At 45.3% G+C, this 20835-nt stretch overlaps 2 non-coding genes across 2 annotated transcripts; both read left to right on the top strand.

Annotated features, from left to right (window-relative positions):
• Positions 1-12942: 12942 nt before the first annotated feature.
• Positions 12943-13014, top strand: trnap-agg (transfer RNA proline (anticodon AGG)). The gene has a single exon. It is a non-coding gene; the product is annotated as a tRNA-Pro (tRNA).
• A 7059-nt stretch (positions 13015-20073) lies between these two features.
• On the top strand, positions 20074-20146 carry trnap-agg (transfer RNA proline (anticodon AGG)). The gene has a single exon. It is a non-coding gene; the product is annotated as a tRNA-Pro (tRNA).
• The last annotated feature ends 689 nt before the right edge of the window (positions 20147-20835 follow it).

Raw genomic sequence — 20835 nt, 5'->3', positions numbered from 1 at the left:
AAGCTTTCCAAGCTGGACGGTCTGTATTCGCTTCTTGCTTTGCTCGTGAGTGATCCAAGAAGGTTCAAATAAGCTTGTCCTTCTGCAGCCGAGCCCAGTTTTGCTCAGTACACCTTTCAGGGAAGCCCATATTTAGGGAACGCCCGTTTCACCACGCAACCCTAGCTGTGTAATAAAACCAGTGCTCAGCCATGTTACTTTGATCTCTAAAGACAAAAGCAAAAAATAACTGTAGCGGGCACCGATACCACTAAATTGAAATGGCTAGTGTGGTGACCTAAGCTTGGAGCCATATCGGAAAGGAAAGTAGAACTTTCTAGGATGTCTAGTCTTGTCTATGTTATGACGGTTGTGCAAGTGGAAATGAACCGAAACAAAAGTACCTTGAGGTAAACCAGCCTGATGAGGACTTTGGCTTGATGGTCTAGGGGTCTAATTCTAATTTTGGGTGAGAGTGGTCCGGGTTGAAATCCCTAATGAGCCCTTTCCTTGCTGTTAACTCGTCGTTCTGTAATCAAGGAAATTTTTTGCTCGTCACCGCAACCGAGCTTCATGACACAGTGAATGTCAAGAGGTTCTCTCTAGCCAGGTTCAAATCCCATACGAGCCCTTGCTTTTGTCTGAACATGCCCTTCTGAATCTGAGGACCGTTTTGCGCAAAACACTATTCAGGGAAGCCCATTTGCAAGGACTCCCCTTTCAGGTTTAGTCTCCCTACTGGTTAGCGCCTTGGAGGACCAACTTCGGTGATGAGAACTTGCAAACTCTCTTCGTCATCACAGCTTTGAAATAAAACCAGTGCTCAACGATATCATATTGATCTCTGAAAAAAACAAAAATATGTGTAGCAGGCACCTATTCCACTACATTGAAACGGTTTGTGTCATGGACTAAGGTTGAAACAGCCAGATTGGCCGTTTAGCTGGTCGGGCGAGGGATTTGATTCTGACTTTGTGTGTGAGATGTCGCCGGTTGAAATCCTGAATGAGCTCTTACTGCTCTTCAATTCAACCGCGATGTAGTTACTCGAACGCCAAGAGCTGTCTGCTGGGTTCTTGCTTGACTGCTTGGTTCTCACGAGTTCTAACAAGGTGAGAGCTTGCTTGTTTCGCAACTTGCCCTTCTGTAACAGAGTTTCATTTTGGTCATACTAGTCACCACGAGCAAGCTTTCCGTCATCGTTCACATCTTTCACAGTAATGTCTTGTGCAACCATCTCAAACTATTAGCATGAACCTGCAGAACTGTAAGGACATACATTTGTAGGGTACAGTGGAACACCAGTGGTCCATGGTCCATGGTGCAGCACCGGTGGGCAGTTTGGGCAGGTTCCATTTGCAAATAGGTGCATGTGTTTCTGTGGACTTGTTCTTCCATACCCTGCTTCCCTTTTGCTCTGACACCTTTCAGGGAAGTCCAGCGTCAGGGACAACCCCTTTCCGGTTTGGTCTCACTATTGGTTAGCATCGTGGAGGGCCAACTTAGGTGACGAGAACTTGTGAACTCTCTACGTCATCACAGCTTTGTAATAAAACCAGTGCTAACCTGTGCGTGTTTAAATGAACAAAAATAACAGTACGTTGAGGTAAAACAACCAGATAGGCTATTTCACTCGTTGGTCTAGGGGTATGATTCTAATGTTGGGTGAGAGATGTCTCGGGTTGAAATCCCTGATGAGCCCTTACCTTGCAGTTAACTCTTCCTTATGTAATCGAGGAAATTTTTGCTCGTCACCTCAACCGAGCTTCATGATGATCTGGCTGCTTGGCTCTCAAGAGGTTCTCTCCAGAAAGGTTCCAAACCAAGATGAGCCCTTGCTTTTTCCTCAACTTGTCCTTCTGTATCTGAGGGCTGTCGCGCTCGGACACCCACGCCGCAAGCAAGCTATCCATCATCGTTAGTCCAATGCCATCTTATGATGTCAACAGTCCAGCTCTGATTAAGGACTGTGTTGCTGCTAGTCTGATGATCACAAAAGCCCCTTTTCAGGGTATCCACGCTTTCTACCTTTGGTTTGGTGTCTTGGTGTACCAACTTCGGCTGTAAGAACCAGCAAGCTCTCCGTGTCACAAAACAAGTTTCACAAGATAGTTAGTCCAACGCTGGCCGAGACCATCTTGTGATGTGAAGAATCCAGCTGTGAATAAGGAGCGCATTTATGCTTGACTGCTTATCACAAGAGGCCCTTTTCAGGGAATGCAAATTCCAGAAGAAATCATTTTCAGCAACGTTCCAGTAGAGGATGAAAGGAGCATCTTGCACACTAACCATGAGGACAACGTAAGTTCCGAGTTTCCTACCGCTTAATATTGGGCTTCCTTTGTGTTCTTTGGATTGTACCTGGAAGTGTCCATCTCTGAATAACAAAAATAACCTAATTCAGGACAAAAATCACTCTAAAGAGCACTGGTTGGGGATGTCCCCTAGCCAACAGAATGTAGTTGATGGAATTATTGCAGTGGTAATAAATCGTGGCTAAATAAACAACGTTTTTTTTTGTTGTTTGTTTTTTTTTTTTTGCTGGCTTATGATAGGGGATAGCTTGTTGCGACTTTCTGGGGAATCAAAAACCCTGCTGTCGGGATATCTCCCATCTCTCCCAAAACAATTAGTTATAGCCCTGTTTGAATAGAGCGAAAGCAGCAAAGCCCTACATAATTCCTGAAAAAGCATAGGTGACTGAAAATTCTAAGAGAGTAATATCTTGTGCAACTACCTCAAAAGTTGAGCGTGAACCCGCCGAACGATAGGGACCTATATTAGCAAGGTATAGTGCCTCGTGGGCTTTCGTATGGCTCGTTGGTCTAGGGTATGATTCTCGCTTTGGGTGCGAGAGGTCCCGGGTTCAACTCCTCGGACGAGCCCAAGCTTTCCAAGCTGGACGGTCCTGTATTCGCTTCTTGCTTTGTTCGTGAGTGATCCAAGAAGGTTCAAATAAGCTTGTCCTTCTGCAGCCGAGCCCAGTTTTGCTCAGTACACCTTTCAGGGAAGCCCATATTTAGGGAACGCCCGTTTCACCACGCAACCCTAGCTGTGTAATAAACCAGTGCTCAGCCATGTTACTTTGATCTCTAAAGACAAAAGCAAAAATAACTGTAGCGGGCACCGATACCACTAAATTGAAATGGCTAGTGTGGTGACCTAAGCTTGGAGCCATATCGGAAAGGAAAGTAGAACTTTCTAGGATGTCTAGTCTTGTCTATGTTATGACGGTTGTGCAAGTGGAAATGAACCGAAACAAAAGTACCTTGAGGTAAACCAGCCTGATGAGACTTTGGCTTGATGGTCTAGGGGTCTAATTCTAATTTTGGGTGAGAGTGGTCCCGGGTTGAAATCCCTAATGAGCCCTTTCCTTGCTGTTAACTCGTCGTTCTGTAATCAAGGAAATTTTTTTGCTCGTCACCGCAACCGAGCTTCATGACACAGTGAATGTTCAAGAGGTTCTCTCTAGCCAGGTTCAAATCCCATACGAGCCCTTGCTTTTGTCTGAACATGCCCTTCTGAATCTGAGGACCGTTTTGCGCAAAACACTATTCAGGGAAGCCCATTTGCAAGGACTCCCCTTTCAGGTTTAGTCTCCCTACTGGTTAGCGCCTTGGAGGGACCAACTTCGGTGATGAGAACTTGCAAACTCTCTTCGTCATCACAGCTTTGAAATAAAACCAGTGCTCAACGGATATTCATATTGATCTCTGAAAAAAACAAAATATGTGTAGCAGGCACCTATTCCACTACATTGAAACGGTTTTGTGTCATGGACTAAGGTTGAAACAGCAGATTGGCCGTTTAGCTGGTCGGGCGAGGGATTTGATTCTGACTTTGTGTGTGAGATGTCGCCGGTGAAATCCTAGAATGAGCTCTTACTGCTCTTCAATTCAACCGCGATGTAGTTACTCGAACGCCAAGAGCTGTACTGCTCTGGTTCTTGCTTGACTGCTTGGTTCTCACGAGTTCTAACAAGGTGAGAGCTTGCTTGTTTCGCAACTTGCCCTTCTGTAACAGAGTTTCATTTTGGTCATACTAGTCACCACGAGCAAGCTTTCCGTCATCGTTCACATCTTTCACAGTAATGTCTTGTGCAACCATCTCAAACTATTAGCATGAACCTGCAGAACTGTAAGGACATACATTTGTAGGGTTACAGTGGAACACCAGTGGTCCATGGTCCATGGTGCAGCAACGTGTGGCAGTTTGGGCAGGTTCCATTTGCAAATAGGTGCATGTTGTTTCTGTGGACTTGTTCTTCCATACCCCTGCTTCCCTTTTGCTCTGACAACCTTTCAGGGAAGTCCAGCGTCAGGGACAAACCCCTTTCCGGTTTGGTCTCACTATTGGTTAGCATCGTGGAGGGCCAACTTAGGTGACGAGAACTTGTGAACTCTCTACGTCATCACAGCTTTGTAATAAAACCAGTGCTAACCTGTGCGTGTTTAAATGAACAAAAATAACAGTACGTTGAGGTAAAACAACCAGATAGGCTATTTCACTCGTTGGTCTAGGGGTATGATTCTAATGTTGGGTGAGAGATGTCTCGGGTTGAAATCCCTGATGAGCCCTTACCTTGCAGTTAACTCTTCCTTATGTAATCGAGGAAATTTTTGCTCGTCACCTCAACCGAGCTTCATGATGATCTGGCTGCTTGGCTCTCAAGAGGTTCTCTCCAGAAAGGTTCCAAACCAAGATGAGCCCTTGCTTTTTCCTCAACTTGTCCTTCTGTATCTGAGGGCTGTCGCGCTCGGACACCCACGCCGCAAGCAAGCTATCCATCATCGTTAGTCCAATGCCATCTTATGATGTCAACAGTCCAGCTCTGATTAAGGACTGTGTTGCTGCTAGTCTGATGATCACAAAAGCCCCTTTTCAGGGTATCCACGCTTTCTACCTCTTGGTTTGGTGTCTTGGTGTACCAACTTCGGCTGTAAGAACCAGCAAGCTCTCCGTGTCACAAAACAAGTTTCACAAGATAGTTAGTCCAACGCTGGCCGAGACCATCTTGTGATGTGAAGAATCCAGCTGTGAATAAGGAGCGCATTTATGCTTGACTGCTTATCACAGAGGCCCTTTTCAGGGAATGCAAATTCCAGAAGAAATCATTTTCAGCAACGTTTCCAGTAGAGGATGAAAGGAGCATCTTGCACACTAACCATGAGGACAACGTAAGTTCCGAGTTCCTACCGCTTAATATTGGCTTCCTTTGTGTTCTTTGGATTGTACCTGGAAGTGTCCATCTCTGAATAACAAAAATAACCTAATTCAGACAAAATCACTCTAAAGAGCACTGGTTGGGGATGTCCCCTAGCCAACAGAATGTAGTTGATGGAATTATTGCAGTGGTAATAAATCGTGGCTAAATAAACAACGTTTTTTTTTTTGTTGTTTGTTTTTTTTTTTTTTTGCTGGTTATGATAGGGGATAGCTTGTTGCGACTTTCTGGGGAATCAAAACCCTGCTTCGGGATATCTCCCATCTCCCCAAAACAATAGTTATAGTCCCTGTTTGAATAGAGCGAAAGCAGCAAAGCCCTACATAATTCCTGAAAAAAGCATAGGTGACTTGAAAATTCTAAGAGAGTAATATCTTGTGCAACTACCTTCAAAAGTTGAGCGTGAACCCGCCCGAACGATAGGGACCTATATTAGCAAGGTATCAGTGCCTCGTGGGCTTCGTATGGCTCGTTGGTCTAGGGGTATGATTCTCGCTTTGGGTGCGAGAGGTCCCGGGTTTTATTACTCCCGGACGAGCCCAAGCTTTCCAAGCTGGACGGTCTGTATTCGCTTCTTGCTTTGCTTCGTGAGTGATCCAAGAAGGTTCAAATAAGCTTGTCCTTCTGCAGCCGAGCCCAGTTTTGCTCAGTACACCTTTCAGGGAAGCCCATATTTAGGGAACGCCCGTTTCACCACGCAACCCTAGCTGTGTAATAAAACCAGTGCTCAGCCATGTTACTTTGATCTCTAAAGACAAAAGCAAAAAATAACTGTAGCGGGCACCGATACCACTAATTGAAATGGCTAGTGTGGTGACCTAAGCTTGGAGCCATATCGGAAAGGAAAGTAGAACTTTCTAGGATGTCTAGTCTTGTCTATGTTATGACGGTTGTGCAAGTGGAAATGAACCCGAAACAAAAGTACCTTGAGGTAAACCAGCCTGATGAGGACTTTGGCTTGATGGTCTAGGGTCTAATTCTAATTTTGGGTGAGAGTGGTCCCGGGTTGAAATCCCTAATGAGCCCTTTCCTTGCTGTTAACTCGTCGTTCTGTAATCAAGGAAATTTTTTGCTCGTCACCGCAACCGAGCTTCATGACACAGTGAATGTCAAGAGGTTCTCTCTAGCCAGGTTCAAATCCCATACGAGCCCTTGCTTTTGTCTGAACATGCCCTTCTGAATCTGAGGACCGTTTTGCCGCAAAACACTATTCAGGGAAGCCCATTTGCAAGGACTCCCTTTCAGGTTTAGTCTCCCTACTGGTTAGCGCCTTGGAGGACCAACTTCGGTGATGAGAACTTGCAAACTCTCTTCGTCATCACAGCTTTGAAATAAAACCACGTGCTCAACGATATCATATTGATCTCTGAAAAAACAAAAATATGTGTAGCAGGCACCTATTCCACTACATTGAAACGGTTTTGTGTCATGGACTAAGGTTTGAAACAGCCAGATGGCGTTTAGCTGGTCGGGCGAGGATTTGATTCTTGACTTTGTGTGTGAGATGTCGCGGTTGAAATCCTGAATGAGCTCTACTGCTCTCAAATTCAACCGCGATGTAGTTACTCGAACGCCAAGAGCTGTATGCTTGGTTCTTGCTTGACTGCTGGTTCTCACGAGTTCTAACAAGGTGAGAGCTTGCTTGTTTCGCAACTTGCCCTTCTGTAACAGAGTTTCATTTTGGTCATACTAGTCACCACGAGCAAGCTTTCCGTCATCGTTCACATCTTTCACAGTAATGTCTTGTGCAACCATCTCAAACTATTAGCATGAACCTGCAGAACTGTAAGGACATACATTTGTAGGGTACAGTGGAACACCAGTGGTCCATGGTCCATGGTGCAGCACCGGTGGGCAGTTTGGGCAGGTTCCATTTGCAAATAGGTGCATGTGTTTCTGTGGACTTGTTCTTCCATACCCTGCTTCCCTTTTGCTCTGACACCTTTCAGGGAAGTCCAGCGTCAGGGACAACCCCTTTCCGGTTTGGTCTCACTATTGGTTAGCATCGTGGAGGGCCAACTTAGGTGACGAGAACTTGTGAACTCTCTACGTCATCACAGCTTTGTAATTAAAACCAGTGCTAACCTGTGCGTGTTTAAATGAACAAAAATAACAGTACGTTGAGGTAAAACAACCAGATAGGCTATTTCACTCGTTGTCTAGGGGTATGATTCTAATGTTGGGTGAGAGATGTCTCGGGTTGAAATCCCTGATGAGCCCTTACCTTGCAGTTAACTCTTCCTTATGTAATCGAGGAAATTTTTTGCTCGTCACCTCAACCGAGCTTCATGATGATCTGGCTGCTTGGCTCTCAAGAGGTTCTCTCCAGGAAAGGTTCCAAACCAAGATGAGCCCTTGCTTTTTCCTCAACTTGTCTTCTGTATCTGAGGGCTGTCGCGCTCGGACACCCACGCCGCAAGCAAGCTATCCATCATCGTTAGTCCAATGCCATCTTATGATGTCAACAGTCCCAGCTCTGATTAAGGACTGTGTTGCTGCTAGTCTGATGATCACAAAAGCCCCTTTTCAGGGTATCCACGCTTTCTACCTTTGGTTTGGTGTCTTGGTGTACCAACTTCGGCTGTAAGAACCAGCAAGCTCTCCGTGTCACAAAACAAGTTTCACAAGATAGTTAGTCCAACGCTGGACGAGGACCATCTTGTGATGTGTAAGAATCCAGCTGTGAATAAGGAGCGCATTTATGCTTGACTGCTTATCACAGAGGCCCTTTCAGGAATGCAAATTCCAGAAGAAATCATTTTCAGCAACGTTCCAGTAGAGGATGAAAGGAGCATCTTGCACACTAACCATGAGGACAACGTAAGTTCCGAGTTCCTACCGCTTAATATTGGCTTCCTTTGTGTTCTTTGGATTGTACCTGGAAGTGTCCATCTCTGAATAACAAAATAACCTAATTCAGACAAAATCACTCTAAAGAGCACTGGTTGGGGATGTCCCCTAGCCAACAGAATGTAGTTGATGGAATTATTGCAGTGGTAATAAATCGTGGCTAAATAAACAACGTTTTTTTTTGTTGTTTGTTTTGTTTTTTTTTTGCTGGTTATGATAGGGGATAGCTTGTTGCGACTTTCTGGGGAATCAAAAACCCTGCTTCGGGATATCTCCCATCTCCCAAAACAATTAGTTATAGCCCTGTTTGAATAGAGCGAAAGCAGCAAAGCCCTACATAATTCCTGAAAAAAGCATAGGTGACTTGAAAATTCTAAGAGAGTAATATCTTGTGCAACTACCTCAAAAGTTGAGCGTGAACCCGCCGAACGATAGGGACCTATATTAGCAAGGTATAGTGCCTCGTGGGCTTCGTATGGCTCGTTGGTCTAGGGTATGATTCTCGCTTTGGGTGCGAGAGGTCCCGGGTTTTATTTTACTCCCGGACGAGCCCAAGCTTTCCAAGCTGGACGGTCTGTATTCGCTTCTTGCTTTGTTCGTGAGTGATCCAAGAAGGTTCAAATAAGCTTGTCCTTCTGCAGCCGAGCCCAGTTTTGCTCAGTACACCTTTCAGGGAAGCCCATATTTAGGGAACGCCCGTTTCACCACGCAACCCTAGCTGTGTAATAAAACCAGTGCTCAGCCATGTTACTTTGATCTCTAAAGACAAAAGCAAAAAATAACTGTAGCGGGCACCGATACCACTAAATTGAAATGGCTAGTGTGGTGACCTAAGATTGGAGCCATATCGGAAAGGAAAGTAGAACTTTCTAGGATGTCTAGTCTTGTCTATGTTATGACGGTTGTGCAAGTGGAAATGAACCGAAAACAAAAGTACCTTGAGGTAACCCGCCTGATGAGGACTTTGGCTTGATGGTCTAGGGGTCTAATTCTAATTTTGGGTGAGAGTGGTCCCGGGTTGAAATCCCTAATGAGCCCTTTCCTTGCTGTTAACTCGTCGTTCTGTAATCAAGGAAATTTTTTGCTCGTCACCGCAACCGAGCTTCATGACACAGTGAATGTCAAGAGGTTCTCTCTAGCCAGGTTCAAATCCCATACGAGCCCTTGCTTTTGTCTGAACATGCCCTTCTGAATCTGAGGACCGTTTTGCGCAAAACACTATTCAGGGAAGCCCATTTGCAAGGACTCCCCTTTCAGGTTTAGTCTCCCTACTGGTTAGCGCCTTGGAGGACCAACTTCGGTGATGAGAACTTGCAAACTCTCTTCGTCATCACAGCTTGAAATAAAACCAGTGCTCAAACGATATCATATTGATCTCTGAAAAAACAAAAATATGTGTAGCAGGCACCTATTCCACTACATTGAAACGGTTTGTGTCATGGACTAAGGTTGAAACAGCCAGATTGGCCGTTTAGCTGGTCGGGCGAGGGATTTGATTCTGACTTTGTGTGTGCGATTGTCGCCGGTTGAATTCCTGAATGAGCTCTTACCTTCGTTTTAACTTGTCCCTCTGTAATCGAGGGAACTATAGCTCTTCAATTCAACCGCGATGTAGTTACTCGAACGCCAAGAGCTGTCTGCTTTGTTCTTGCTTGACTGCTTGGTTCTCACGAGTTCTAGCAAGGTGAGAGCTTGCTTGTTCGCAACTTGCCCTTCTGTAACAGAGTTTCATTTTGGTCATACTAGTCACCACGAGCAAGCTATCCGTCATCGTTCACATCTTTCACAGTAATGTCTTGTGCAACCATCTCAAACTATTAGCATGAACCTGCAGAACTGTAAGGACATACATTTGTAGGGTACAGTGGAACACCCAGTGGTCCATGGCGCCAGCACCAGTGGGCAGTTTGGCTCGTTGGTCTAGTGGTATGATTCTCGCTTAGGGTGCAAGAGGTCCAGGGTTCAAATCCCGATGAACCCAAGCATGTATGTCGAATAGTCAACCTCAGGGTTGCCTGGCTGTTTAGTTCATGAGAGGTTCCATTTGCAAATAGGTGCATGTGTTTCTGTGGACTTGTTCTTCCATACCCTGCTTACCTTTTGCTCTGACACCTTTCAGGGAAGTCCAGCGTCAGGGAAAACCCCTTTCCGGTTGGTCTCACTATTGGTTAGCATCGTGGAGGGCCAACTTAGGTGACGAGAACTTGTGAACTCTCTACGTCATCACAGCTTTGTAATAAAACCAGTGCTAACCTGTGCGTGTTTAAATGAACAAAAATAACAGTACGTTGAGGTAAAACAACCAGATAGGCTATTTCACTCGTTGGTCTAGGGGTATGATTCTAATGTTGGGTGAGAGATGTCTCGGGTTGAAATCCCTGATGAGCCCTTACCTTGCAGTTAACTCTTCCTTATGTAATCGAGGAAATTTTTGCTCGTCACCTCAACCGAGCTTCATGATGATCTGGCTGCTTGGCTCTCAAGAGGTTCTCTCCAGAAAGGTTCCAAACCAAGATGAGCCCTTGCTTTTTCCTCAACTTGTCCTTCTGTATCTGAGGGCTGTCGCGCTCGGACACCCATGCCGCAAGCAAGCTATCCATCATCGTTAGTCCAATGCCATCTTATGATGTCAACAGTCCAGCTCTGATTAAGGACTGTGTTGCTGCTAGTCTGATGATCACAAAAGCCCCTTTTCAGGGTATCCACGCTTTCTACCTCTGGTTTGGTGTCTTGGTGTACCAACTTCGGCTGTAAGAACCAGCAAGCTCTCCGTGTCACAAAACAAGTTTCACAAGATAGTTAGTCCAACGCTGGCCGAGACCATCTTGTGATGTGAAGAATCCAGCTGTGAATAAGGAGCGCATTTATGCTTGACTGCTTATCACAGAGGCCCTTTTCAGGGAATGCAAATTCCAGAAGAAATCATTTTCAGCAACGTTCCAGTAGAGGATGAAAGGAGCATCTTGCACACTAACCATGAGGACAACGTAAGTTCCGAGTTCCTACCGCTTAATATTGGCTTCCTTTGTGTTCTTTGGATTGTACCTGAAGTGTTCCATCTCTGAATAACAAAATAACCTAATTCAGACAAAATCACTCTAAAGAGCACTGGTTGGGGATGTCCCCTAGCCAACAGAATGTAGTTGATGGAATTATTGCAGTGGTAATAAATCGTGGCTAAATAAACAACGTTTTTTTTTGTGTTTGTTTTTTTTTTTTTTGCTGGTTATGATAGGGGATAGCTTGTTGCGACTTTCTGGGGAATCAAAAACCCTGCTTCGGGATATCTCCCATCTCCCAAAACAATTAGTTATAGCCCTGTTTGAATAGAGCGAAAGCAGCAAAGCCCTACATAATTTCCTGAAAAAAGCATAGGTGACTTGAAAATTCTAAGAGAGTAATATCTTGTGCAACTACCTCAAAAGTTGAGCGTGAACCCGCCGAACGATAGGGACCTATATTAGCAAGGTACTAGTGCCTCGTGGGCTTCGTATGGCTCGTTGGTCTAGGGGTATGATTCTCGCTTTGGGTGCTGAGAGGTCCCGGGTTTTATTTTACTCACGGACGAGCCCAAGCTTTCCAAGCTGGACGGTCTGTATTCGCTTCTTGCTTTGTTCGTGAGTGATCCAAGAAGGTTCAAATAAGCTTGTCCTTCTGCAGCCGAGCCCAGTTTTGCTCAGTACACCTTTCAGGGAAGCCCATATTTAGGGAACGCCCGTTTCACCACGCAACCCTAGCTGTGTAATAAAACCAGTGCTCAGCCATGTTACTTTGATCTCTAAAGACAAAAGCAAAAAATAAACTGTAGCGGGCACCGATACCACTAAATTGAAATGGCTAGTGTGGTGACCTAAGCTTGGAGCCATATCGGAAAGGAAAGTAGAACTTTCTAGGATGTCTAGTCTTGTCTATGTTATGACGGTTGTGCAAGTGGAAATGAACCGAAACAAAAGTACCTTGAGGTAAACCAGCCTGATGAGGACTTTGGCTTGATGGTCTAGGGGTCTAATTCTAATTTTGGGTGAGAGTGGTCCCGGGTTGAAATCCCTAATGAGCCCTTTCCTTGCTGTTAACTCGTCGTTCTGTAATCAAGGAAATTTTTTGCTCGTCACCGCAACCGAGCTTCATGACACAGTGAATGTCAAGAGGTTCTCTCTAGCCAGGTTCAAATCCCATACGAGCCCTTGCTTTTGTCTGAACATGCCCTTCTGAATCTGAGGACCGTTTTGCGCAAAACACTATTCAGGGAAGCCCATTTGCAAGGACTCCCCTTTCAGGTTTAGTCTCCCTACTGGTTAGCGCCTTGGAGGACCAACTTCGGTGATGAGAACTTGCAAACTCTCTTCGTCATCACAGCTTTGAAATAAAACCAGTGCTCAACGATATCATATTGATCTCTGAAAAAACAAAAAATATGTGTAGCAGGCACCTATTCCACTACATTGAAACGGTTTGTGTCATGGACTAAGGTTGAAACAGCCAGATTGGCCGTTTAGCTGGTCGGGCGAGGGATTTGATTCTGACTTTGTGTGTGTGAGATGTCGCCGGTTTGAAAATCCTGAATGAGCTTTACTGCTCTTCAATTCAACCGCGATGTAGTTACTCGAACGCCAAGAGCTGTCTGCTGGGTTCTTGCTTGACTGCTTGGTTCTCACGAGTTCTAACAAGGTGAGAGCTTGCTTGTTTCGCAACTTGCCTTCTGTAACAGAGTTTCATTTTGGTCATACTAGTCACCACGAGCAAGCTTTCGTCATCGTTCACATCTTTCACAGTAATGTCTTGTGCAACCATCTCAAACTATTAGCATGAACCTGCAGAACTGTAAGGACATACATTTGTAGGGTACAGTGGAACACCAGTGGTCCATGGCGCAGCACGGTGGGCAGTTTGGCTCGTTGGTCTAGTGGTATGATTCTCGCTTAGGGTGCGAGAGGTCCCGGGTTCAAATCCCGGATGAGCCCAAGCGTTATGTGGAATAGTCTACCTCAGGGTTTTGCTTGGCTGTTAGTTCATGAGAGGTTCCATTTGCAAATAGGTGCATGTGTTTCGTGGACTTGTTCTTCCATACCCTGCTTACTTTTTGCTCAGTACACCTTTCAGGGAAGCCCATATTTAGGGAACGCCCGTTTCACCACGCAACCCTAGCTGTGTAATAAAACCAGTGCTCAGCCATGTTACTTTGATCTCTAAAGACAAAAGCAAAAAATAACTGTAGCGGGCACCGATACCACTAAATTGAAATGGCTAGTGTGGTGACCTAAGCTTGGAGCCATATCGGAAAGGAAAGTAGAACTTTCTAGGATGTCTAGTCTTGTCTATGTTATGACGGTTGTGCAAGTGGAAATGAACCGAAACAAAAGTACCTTGAGGTAAACCAGCCTGATGAGGACTTGGCTTGATGGTCTAGGGGTCTAATTCTAATTTTGGGTGAGAGTGGTCCCGGGTTGAAATCCCTAATGAGCCCTTTCCTTGCTGTTAACTCGTCGTTCTGTAATCAAGGAAATTTTTGCTCGTCACCGCAACCGAGCTTCATGACACAGTGAATGTCAAGAGGTTCTCTCTAGCCAGGTTCAAATCCCATACGAGCCCTTGCTTTTGTCTGAACATGCCCTTCTGAATCTGAGGACCGTTTGCACAAAACACTATTCAGGGAAGCCCACTTTGCAAGGGACTCCCCTTTCAGGTTTAGTCTCCCTACTGGTTAGCGCCTTGGAGGACCAACTTCGGTGATGAGAACTTGGCAAACTCTCTTCGTCATCACAGCTTTGAAATAAAACCAGTGCTCAACGATATCATATTGATCTCTGAAAAAAACAAAAATATGTGTAGCAGGCACCTATTCCACTACATTGAAACGGTTTGTGTCATGGACTAAGGTTGAAACAGCAGATTGGCCGTTTAGCTGGTCGGGCGAGGGATTTGATTCTGACTTTGTGTGTGAGATGTCGCCGGTTGAAATCCTGAATGAGCTCTTACTGCTCTCAATTCAACCGCGATGTAGTTACTCGAACGCCAAGAGCTGTCTGCTGGTTCTTGCTTGACTGCTTGGTTCTCACGAGTTCTAACAAGGTGAGAGCTTGCTTGTTTCGCAACTTGCCCTTCTGTAACAGAGTTTCATTTTGGTCAGTACTAGTCACCACGAGCAAGCTTTCCGTCATCGTTCACATCTTTCACAGTAATGTCTTGTGTAACCATCTCAAACTATTAGCATGAACCTGCAGAACTGTAAGGACATACATTTGTAGGGTACAGTGGAACACCAGTGGTCCATGGTCCATGGTGCAGCACCGGTGGGCAGTTTGGGCAGGTTCCATTTGCAAATAGGTGCATGTGTTTCTGTGGACTTGTTCTTCCATACCCTGCTTCCCTTTTGCTCTGACACCTTTCAGGGAAGTCCAGCGTCAGGGACAACCCCTTTCCGGTTTGGTCTCACTATTGGTTAGCATCGTGGAGGGCCAACTTAGGTGACGAGAACTTGTGAACTCTCTACGTCATCACAGCTTTGTAATAAAACCAGTGCTAACCTGTGCGTGTTTAAATGAACAAAAATAACAGTACGTTGAGGTAAAACAACCAGATAGGCTATTTCACTCGTTGGTCTAGGGGTATGATTCTAATGTTGGGTGAGAGATGTCTCGGGTTGAAATCCCTGATGAGCCCTTACCTTGCAGTTAACTCTTCCTTATGTAATCGAGGAAATTTTTGCTCGTCACCTCAACCGAGCTTCATGATGATCTGGCTGCTTGGCTCTCAAGAGGTTCTCTCCAGAAAGGTTCCAAACCAAGATGAGCCCTTGCTTTTTCCTCAACTTGTCCTTCTGTATCTGAGGGCTGTCGCGCTCGGACACCCACGCCGCAAGCAAGCTATCCATCATCGTTAGTCCAATGCCATCTTATGATGTCAACAGTCCAGCTCTGATTAAGGGACTGTGTTGCTGCTAGTCTGATGATCACAAAAGGCCCCTTTTCAGGGTATCACGCTTTCTACCTTTGGTTGGTGTCTTGGTGTACCAACTTCGGCTGTAAGAACCAGCAAGCTCTCCGTGTCACAAAACAAGTTTCACAAGATAGTTAGTCCAACGCTGGCCGAGACCATCTTGTGATGTGAAGAATCCAGCTGTGAATAAGGAGCGCATTTATGCTTGACTGCTTATCACAGAGGCCCTTTTCAGGGAATGCAAATTCCAGAAGAAATCATTTTCAGCAACGTTCCAGTAGAGGATGAAAGGAGCATCTTGCACACTAACCATGAGGACAACGTAAGTTCCGAGTTCCTACCGCTTAATATTGGCTTCCTTTGTGTTCTTTGGATTGTACCTGGAAGTGTCCATCTCTGAATAACAAAAATAACTAATTCAGACAAAATCACTCTAAGAGCACTGGTTGGGATGTCCCCTAGCCAACAGAATGTAGTTGATGGAATTATTGCAGTGGTAATAAATCGTGGCTAAATAAACAACGTTTTTTTTGTTGTTTGTTTTTTTTTTTTTGCTGGTTATGATAGGGGATAGCTTGTTGCGACTTTCTGGGGAATCAAAAACCCTGCTTCGGGATATCTCCATCTCCCAAAACAATTAGTTATAGCCCTGTTTGAATAGAGCGAAAGCAGCAAAGCCCTACATAATTCCTGAAAAAAGCATAGGTGACTTGAAAATTCTAAGAGAGTAATATCTTGTGCAACTACCTCAAAAGTTGAGCGTGAACCCGCCGAACGATAGGGACCTATATTAGCAAGGTATAGTGCCTCGTGGGCTTCGTATGGCTCGTTGGTCTAGGGGTATGATTCTCGCTTTGGGTGCGAGAGGTCCCGGGTTTTATTTTACTCCGGACGAGCCCAAGCTTTCCAAGCTGGACGGTCTGTATTCGCTTCTTGCTTTGTTCGTGAGTGATCCAAGAAGGTTCAAATAAGCTTGTCCTTCTGCAGCCGAGCCCAGTTTTGCTCAGTACACCTTTCAGGGAAGCCCATATTTAGGGAACGCCCGTTTCACCACGCAACCCTAGCTGTGTAATAAAACCAGTGCTCAGCCATGTTACTTTGATCTCTAAAGACAAAAGCAAAAAATAACTGTAGCGGGCACCGATACCACTAAATTGAAATGGCTATGTGTGGTGACCTAAGCTTGGAGCCATATCGGAAAGGAAAGTAGAACTTTCTAGGATGTCTAGTCTTGTCTATGTTATGACGGTTGTGCAAGTGGAAATGAACCGAAACAAAAGTACCTTGAGGTAAACCAGCCTGATGAGGACTTTGGCTTGATGGTCTAGGGGTCTAATTCTAATTTTGGGTGAGAGTGGTCCCGGGTTGAAATCCCTAATGAGCCCTTTCCTTGCTGTTAACTCGTCGTTCTGTAATCAAGGAAATTTTTTTGCTCGTCACCGCAAACCGAGCTTCATGACACAGTGAATGTCAAGAGGTTCTCTCTAGCCAGGTTCAAATCCCATACGAGCCCTTGCTTTTGTCTGAACATGCCCTTCTGAATCTGAGGACCGTTTTGCGCAAAACCACTATTCAGGGAAGCCCATTTGCAAGGACTCCCCTTTCAGGTTTAGTCTCCCTACTGGTTAGCGCCTTGGAGGACCAACTTCGGTGATGAGAACTTGCAAACTCTCTTCGTCATCACAGCTTTGAAATAAAACCAGTGCTCAACGATATCATATTGATCTCTGAAAAAAACAAAAATATGTGTAGCAGGCACCTATTCCACTACATTGAAACGGTTTGTGTCATGGACTAAGGTTGAAACAGCCAGAGTTGGCCGTTTAGCTGGTCGGGCGAGGGATTTGATTCTGACTTTGTGTGTGAGATGTCGCCGGTTGAAATCCTGAATGAGCTCTTACTGCTCTTCAATTCAACCGCGATGTAGTTACTCGAACGCCAAGAGCTGTCTGCTTGGTTCTTGCTTGACTGCTTGGTTCTCACGAGTTCTAACAAGGTGAGAGCTTGCTTGTTTCGCAACTTGCCCTTCTGTAACAGAGTTTCATTTTGGTCATACTAGTCACCACGAGCAAGCTTTCCGTCATCGTTCACATCTTTCACAGTAATGTCTTGTGCAACCATCTCAAACTATTAGCATGAACCTGCAGAACTGTAAGGACATACATTTGTAGGGTACAGTGGAACACCAGTGGTCCATGGTCCATGGTGCAGCACCGGTGGGCAGTTTGGGCAGGTTCCATTTGCAAATAGGTGCATGTGTTTCTGTGGACTTGTTCTTCCATACCCTGCTTCCTTTTGCTCTGACACCTTTCAGGGAAGTCCAGCGTCAGGGACAACCCCTTTCCGGTTTGGTCTCACTATTGGTTAGCATCGTGGAGGGCCAACTTAGGTGACGAGAACTTGTGAACTCTCTACGTCATCACAGCTTTGTAATAAAACCAGTGCTAACCTGTGCGTGTTTAAATGAACAAAAATAACAGTACGTTGAGGTAAAACAACCAGATAGGCTATTTCACTCGTTGGTCTAGGGTATGATTCTAATGTTGGTGAGAGATGTCTCGGGTTGAAATCCCTGATGAGCCCTTACCTTGCAGTTAACTCTTCCTTATGTAATCGAGGAAATTTTTGCTCGTCACCTCAACCGAGCTTCATGATGATCTGGCTGCTTGGCTCTCAAGAGGTTCTCTCCAGAAAGGTTCCAAACCAAGATGAGCCCTTGCTTTTTCCTCAACTTGTCCTTCTGTATCTGAGGGCTGTCGCGCTCGGACACCCACGCCGCAAGCAAGCTATCCATCATCGTTAGTCCAATGCCATCTTATGATGTCAACAGTCCAGCTCTGATTAAGGACTGTGTTGCTGCTAGTCTGATGATCACAAAAGCCCCTTTTCAGGGTATCCACGCTTTCTACCTCTGGTTTGGTGTCTTGGTGTACCAACTTCGGCTGTAAGAACCAGCAAGCTCTCCGTGTCACAAAACAAGTTTCACAAGATAGTTAGTCCAACGCTGGCCGAGACCATCTTGTGATGTGAAGAATCCAGCTGTGAATAAGGAGCGCATTTATGCTTGACTGCTTATCACAGAGGCCCTTTTCAGGGAATGCAAATTCCAGAAGAAATCATTTTCAGCAACGTTCCAGTAGAGGATGAAAGGAGCATCTTGCACACTAACCATGAGGACAACGTAAGTTCCGAGTTCCTACCGCTTAATATTGGCTTCCTTTGTGTTCTTTGGATTGTACCTGGAAGTGTCCATCTCTGAATAACAAAAATAACCTAATTCAGACAAAATCACTCTAAGAGCACTGGTTGGGGATGTCCCCTAGCCAACAGAATGTAGTTGATGGAATTATTGCAGTGGTAATAAATCGTGGCTAAATAAACAAACGTTTTTTTTGTTGTTTGTTTTTTTTTTTTTTGCTGGTTATGATAGGGGATAGCTTGTTGCGACTTTCTGGGGAATCAAAAACCCTGCTTCGGGATATCTCCCATCTCCCAAAACAATTAGTTATAGCCCTGTTTGAATAGAGCGAAAGCAGCAAAGCCCTACATAATTTCCTGAAAAAAGCATAGGTGACTTGAAAATTCTAGAGAGTAATATCTTGTGCAACTACCTCAAAAGTTGAGCGTGAACCCGCCCGAACGATAGGGACCTATATTAGCAAGGTATAGTGCCTCGTGGGCTTCGTATGGCTCGTTGGTCTAGGGGTATGATTCTCGCTTTGGGTGCGAGAGGTCCCGGGTTTTATTTTACTCCCGGACGAGCCCAAGCTTTCCAAGCTGGACGGTCTGTATTCGCTTCTTGCTTTGTTCGTGAGTGATCCAAGAAGGTTCAAATAAGCTTGTCCTTCTGCAGCCGAGCCCAGTTTTGCTCAGTACACCTTTCAGGGAAGCCCATATTTAGGGAACGCCCGTTTCACCACGCAACCCTAGCTGTGTAATAAACCAGTGCTCAGCCATGTTACTTTGATCTCTAAAGACAAAAGCAAAAAATAACTGTAGCGGGCACCGATACCACTAAATTGAAATGGCTAGTGTGGTGACCTAAGCTTGGAGCCATATCGGAAAGGAAAGTAGAACTTTCTAGGATGTCTAGTCTTGTCTATGTTATGACGGTTGTGCAAGTGGAAATGAACCGAAACAAAAGTACCTTGAGGTAAACCAGCCTGATGAGGACTTTGGCTTGATGGTCTAGGGGTCTAATTCTAATTTTGGGTGAGAGTGGTCCCGGGTTGAAATCCCTAATGAGCCCCTTTCCTTGCTGTTAACTCGTCGTTCTGTAATCAAGGAAATTTTTTGCTCGTCACCGCAACCGAGCTTCATGACACAGTGAATGTCAAGAGGTTCTCTCTAGCCAGGTTCAAATCCCATACGAGCCCTTGCTTTGTCTGAACATGCCCTTCTGAATCTGAGGACCGTTTTTGCGCAAAACACTATTCAGGGAAGCCCATTTGCAAGGACTCCCCTTTCAGGTTTAGTCTCCCTACTGGTTAGCGCCTTGGAGGACCAACTTCGGTGATGAGAACTTGCAAACTCTCTTCGTCATCACAGCTTTGAAATAAAACCAGTGCTCAACGATATCATATTGATCTCTGAAAAAAACAAAATATGTGTAGCAGGCACCTATTCCACTACATTGAAACGGTTTGTGTCATGGACTAAGGTTGAAACAGCCAGATTGGCCGTTTAGCTGGTCGGGCGAGGGATTGATTCTGACTTTGTGTGTGAGATGGTCGCCGGTTGAAATTCCTGAATGAGCTCTTACTGCTCTTCAATTCAAACCGCACGATGTAGTTACTCGAACGCCAAGAGCTGTCTGCTTGGTTCTTGCTTGACTGCTTGGTTCTCACGAGTTCTAGCAAGGTGAGAGCTTGCTTGTTTCGCAACTTGCCCTTCTGTAACAGAGTTTCATTTTGGTCATACTAGTCACCACGAGCAAGCTTATCCGTCATCGTTCACATCTTTCACAGTAAGTCTTGTGCAACCATCTCAAACTATTAGCATGAACCTGCAGAACTGTAAGGACATACATTTGTAGGGTACAGTGGAACACCAGTGGTCCATGGCGCAGCACCGGTGGGCAGTTTGGCTCGTTGGTCTAGTGGTATGATTCTCGCTTAGGGTGCGAGAGGGTCCCGGGTTCAAATCCCGGATGAGCCCAAGCGTTATGTGAATAGTCTACCTCAGGGTTTGCCTGGCTGTTTAGTTCATGAGAGGTTCCATTTGCAAATAGGTGCATGTGTTTCTGTGGACTTGTTCTTCCATAACCTGCTTCCTTTTTGCTCTGACACCTTTCAGGGAAGTCCAGCGTCAGGGAAAACCCCTTTCCGGTTTGGTCTCACTATTGGTTAGCATCGTGGAGGGCCAACTTAGGTGACGAGAACTTGTGAACTCTCTACGTCATCACAGCTTTGTAATAAAACCAGTGCTAACCTGTGCGTGTTTTAAATGAACAAAAATAACAGTACGTTGAGGTAAACAACCAGATAGGCTATTTCACTCGTTGGTCTAGGGGTATGATTCTAATGTTGGGTGAGAGATGTCTCGGGTTGAAATCCCTGATGAGCCCTTTACCTTGCAGTTAACTCTCCTTATGTAATTCGAGGAAATTTTTGCTCGTCACCTCAACCGAGCTTCATGATGATCTGGCTGCTTGGCTCTCAAGAGGTTCTCTCCAGAAAGGTTCCAAACCAAGATGAGCCCTTGCTTTTTCCTCAACTTGTCCTTCTGTATCTGAGGGCTGTCGCGCTCGGACACCCACGCCGCAAGCAAGCTATCCATCATCGTTAGTCCAATGCCATCTTATGATGTCAACAGTCCAGCTCTGATTAAGGACTGTGTTGATGCTA

Source organism: Ictalurus punctatus, unplaced genomic scaffold, assembly GCF_001660625.3.
Source record: "Ictalurus punctatus breed USDA103 unplaced genomic scaffold, Coco_2.0 tig00163688, whole genome shotgun sequence".
In the NCBI taxonomy this organism is placed as follows: Eukaryota; Metazoa; Chordata; class Actinopteri; order Siluriformes; family Ictaluridae; genus Ictalurus; species Ictalurus punctatus.
The sequence above is the reverse complement of the archived record's forward strand: the minus strand, read 5'-3'. Positions and strand labels throughout refer to the sequence as shown.